Source organism: Capsicum annuum, chromosome 5 (genome assembly GCF_002878395.1).
Source record: "Capsicum annuum cultivar UCD-10X-F1 chromosome 5, UCD10Xv1.1, whole genome shotgun sequence".
NCBI classification, from domain to species: domain Eukaryota; kingdom Viridiplantae; phylum Streptophyta; class Magnoliopsida; order Solanales; family Solanaceae; genus Capsicum; species Capsicum annuum.
Window position 1 is genome coordinate 148,522,718 of NC_061115.1, and position 4,987 is coordinate 148,527,704.

Consider the following 4,987-nt stretch of genomic DNA (forward strand, 5'->3'; position numbering starts at 1 on the left):
TACATTAATGTTAAGAACATCATGAAATGCAGACTTAATCAAAAAAATTAATATTATAAATATAATGTCATAAAAAGTTATTAAAATACAATATGTAATTAGGTACTTTGATTGAGGCTCACTGAGATTTGTCAACCTCCCTAGGAGGGGGGCAAATTCATGGGTGCTCCTTAAGTGTAACTAGTATAGGTACCCGCGCGATGCGCAATATACTTTTCTATAAATGTATCATTAAGAAAAATATATTACTTACTCATTTGAAATAATAAAACTAAATGTATATGTTTAAGTCATAACAATTTTTTTTATCAAATTTCTTCTACATCTATATGTTTAATTTTATCTCATACTTGATTTCAATTTTTACTTTCAGTCCAAATTCAAAAAAAATAGTTAATTTTGTACGTAAAATTAAAAAGAATTTATAAGTGCATGAAACTATTCAAGAAGGAGTGAAAAATACCACAAATTTGATATAAAGGACTCGAATTCCTAAGCAAAATAATTAAAACAGATAAACCTAAATTCACAGGATAAACAAAATTTGAAAATGAAAATGATAAGTAACTAAAAAAGAAGAAGAAAGCTTACACTGATATGTGTCTCACTCAAGGTGTATATATATAAGAGTTTCTCACTCAAAGTGCATATATATATACAAGAGGTTACAAAGTTGGATATGCATGCAAACTAAAATTCAAATTCAAAATCGAATATCAGTTGGATATGCATGCAAACTAAAATTCAAATCCAAAATGGAATGTGATATGAATTTGTTAGAAAGATAAGATTTTAAAATATTATGATTATCTTAAGTTTAAATTAAAGATTCTAATATACTACTATTATTATTACTTAAATTTAAATTTTAATTATTTATCTTTCAATTTTTAAATTTTTTTTTGTATGTTTGATTAAAATAATAAATCTTTTGATATTAATGATTCTATTCATTTTTTGTAGCAACAACTCGTGTAGCATACATTATTGATTAATAAATCTAATATTTTTTTTAAAAAAATAAATTTTTGTTTTAAAAATTCTAAGTTTATCTTTTAGAGGATATTGTATCTCTAATTCAGAAATCAAAAGATTAATAAAATAAATAACATTTTATCGGATTGGTTAGACAATAATAGTTTGATTAAAACTCTTTAGTCTGATAACTAACGATCTTGATAATGTTAGTTGTTATTAATTACTATTATTATAATTGTTACTCCAACTATTACACTATTACTATTATTATTATTATTATTTAATTTAATATTTTATATTTTATTTATTAAAATATATTAAATAACATTTGTAAAGGATAAGTTTATAAATAGTATAGTTCATTTAGAGCTCTTTAATATTACGTTCCTAATTTCAAGCTAATAATAATTTTACAAAAATATTAATATTTTTAAATATAAATATAAATATCAAATCTTTTAATTTAAAATTTTATTAGAATATTATTATTAGTTGTATTAAAAGTGTCAAGTCGCTTATTATTATTATTATTATTATTAATGTTGCTTCTACTACAATTACTATTTATTATTGTTGTTGTTGTTGTTGTAATACTATATTACTACATTTTTAAAAATTAAAAATAGTGCTACTACGTGTACTACCGTTTTTTTGTGTGTGTTTTTAAACGTGTACTAATAGTACTAATGGTAGCATCATATATTATTATTACTATTGTTATTATTATTATTGTTATTTAGGTTAATATTTTACTTTTATTTAATATTTGAATATATTTTAATTATATTTGAAAAGGATAATCTTATGTTCCTAATTTCAAGCTAATGTTAATTTAAAAAAAAAACTAATATTTTTAAATATAAAATATTATATTTTGATTAAAAATTTCATTACAGTGTTTATAACCTTATCCTAAAAACTTTCACGTGGCTTTCTATTGTGCTGCCACATATCATCTTGTCCTGTTTTAGTTTTGATTTTATATAAATATATATAGATTATTATTATTATTTAGGTTAATATTTTATTTTATTTTATATTTGAATATATTTTAAATTATATTTGAAAGGGATAGGTTATGTTCCTAATTTCAAGCTAATGATAATTTTTAAAAAATAATATTTTTAATATAATATCTTATATTTTAATTCAAAAAATTTATTATAATGTTTATAATCTTATCCTAAAAACTGCCATGTAGCATCTTGTCTTGTTTTAGTATATATATATATATATATATATATATATTATTGTAATTATTATTATTTATTTTATATTTTATTTTTATTTAATATTTGAATGTATTTTTAATTATATTTGAAAGAGATAAGCTTATGTTCCTAATTTCAAGCTAATGATAATTTAAAAAAACAATATTTTTAAATATAATATATTATATTTTAATTTAAAATTTTAATTACAATGTTTATAACCTTTTCCTAAAAAATGTCACGTGGCTTTTTATTGTGTTGACACGTGGCATCTTGTCTTGTTTTAGTTTTACTTTTATATATATATATAGATAGAGAGAGAGAGAGAGAGAGAGAGATTTTAATTACAATGTTTATAACCTTGTCTTAAAAAATGCCACCTGGCATCTTGTCCTGTTTTAGTTTTGCTTTTTTCTTATATATATAGATATACAGATTATTATTATTATTTAGGTTAATATTTTTATTTTATTTAATGCTTTAAAATATTTTAAATTATATTTGAAAGGGATAGATTATGTTCCTAATTTCAAGCTAATGATAATTTTAAAAAAAATAATATTTTTAATATAATATCTTATATTTTAATTTAAAATTTTTATTACAATACTTATAATCTTGTCCTAAAAACTGCCACGTGGCATCTTGCCTTGTTTTAGTTTTGCTTTTATATATATATATATATATATATATATATATTATTATTATTATTATTATTATTTAGTTTATGTTTTATTTTTATTTAATATTTGAATATATTTTAAATTATATTTGAAAGGGATAAACTTATGTTCCTAATTTCAAGCTAATCATAATTTAAAAAAACCAATATTTTTAAATACAATATCTTATATTTTAATTCAAAATTTTAATTACAATGTTTATAACCTTGTCCTAAAAAATGTCAAATGGCTTTTTATTATGTTGTCACATAGCATCTTGTCTTGTTTTAGTTTTGCTTTTATATATAGAGAGATTTAAATTTTAATTATTTATCTTTCAATTTCTTAAAATTTTTTTGTATGTTTGATTAAAATAATAAATATTTTGATATTAATGATTCTATTTATTTTTTGCGGCAACAACTCGTGTAGCATGCATTATTGATTAAAAATCTAATATTTTTTTTAAAAAATTAAATTTTTGTTTTAAAAATTCTAATTTTATCTTTTAGAAGATATTGTATCTCTAATTTGGAATTCAAAAGATTAATAAAATAAATAATATTTTATCGGATTGATTAGACAATAATAGTTTGATTAAAACTCTTTAGTCTGATAACTAACTATCTTGATATTGTTAGTTGTTATTAATTACTATTATTATAATTGTTACTCCAACTATTACACTACTACCTCCTGCTACTTCTAGTACTATAAAATATTTTTAATTATTATTATTATTATTATTATTATTATTATTATTATTATTATTATTATTATTATAATATTATACTACTACATTTTTAAAAATTAAAAGCACTGCTACTATGGGTATTGCTACGATTTTGTTTGGTTAAACGAGTACTACTACTACTACTATTATTATTATTTAATTTAATATTTCATATTTTATTTATTAAAATATATTAAATAATATTTGAAAAGAATAAGTTTATGACTAGTATAGCTCATTTAGAACTCTTTAATATTACGTTCCTAATTTCAAGCTAATAATAATTTTTTTAAAAATATTAATATTTTTAATTACAAATACAAAATATCAAATATTTTAATTTAAAAGTTTTATTATAATATTATTATTTGTTGTATTAAAAGTGTCAAGTTGCTTATTATTATTATTATTAGTAATGTTGCTAATACTACTATTATTATTTATTGGTGTTCTTGTTGTTGTTGTATTACTATATTACTACATTTTTTAAAATTAAAAGTAGTGCTACTACGTGTACTACTGTTTTTTTGTGTGTGTTTTTAAACGTGTACTAATACTACTAATGGTATCATCATATATTATTATTACTATTATTATTATTATTGTTATTTAGGTTAATATTCTACTTTTATTTAGTATTTGAATATATTTTAATTATATTTGAAAGGGATAAGCTTATGTTCCTAATTTCAAGCTAATGTTAATTTAAAAAAAAAAAAATATTTTTAAATATAATATATTATATTTTGATTAAAAATTTTAGTACAGTGTTTATAACCTTGTCCTAAAAACTTTCACGTGGCTTTCTATTGTGCTGCCACGTGGCATCTTGTCTTGTTTTAGTTTTAATTTTATATATATACTAGTATACATACCCGTGTGATGCACGGATAATTTTAAATATTATTTTTAATAGTTTCACGTTAAAATGTCTCTTTCGAGCAAGTTAAATCATACTCCCTCCATTTCATTTTATGTATCGCCATTTTCTTTTTGGTCTGTCCCAAAAAAAATGTCATGTTTTCTTGTTTGGTAACTATTTAGTGGCATAATCTTCATTTTTATCCTTAGTGGACCCCACTTTATAAGAAAAGACAATTAAAAATTAAACTTTAAGAGGGGTAATTTTGTAAATTTACAAAATCATCATTTATTTCTTAAACTCCGTATCCGATCAAATGGTGACATATAAAATGAGATGGAAGGAGTATTGTCTTCAACAAAGTTTGACTATCATATCATTTCTCAATATATATATATATATATATATATATATATATATTGGTATCAGAGCCCTAAGATTCTTGGAGATTTTATTACGTATGGTATCAAGAACTGAGAAAAGGAAACTCAGACCCTACGAACGTCTAATAATATTAGATTCAGAATATTACTGGTTTAAT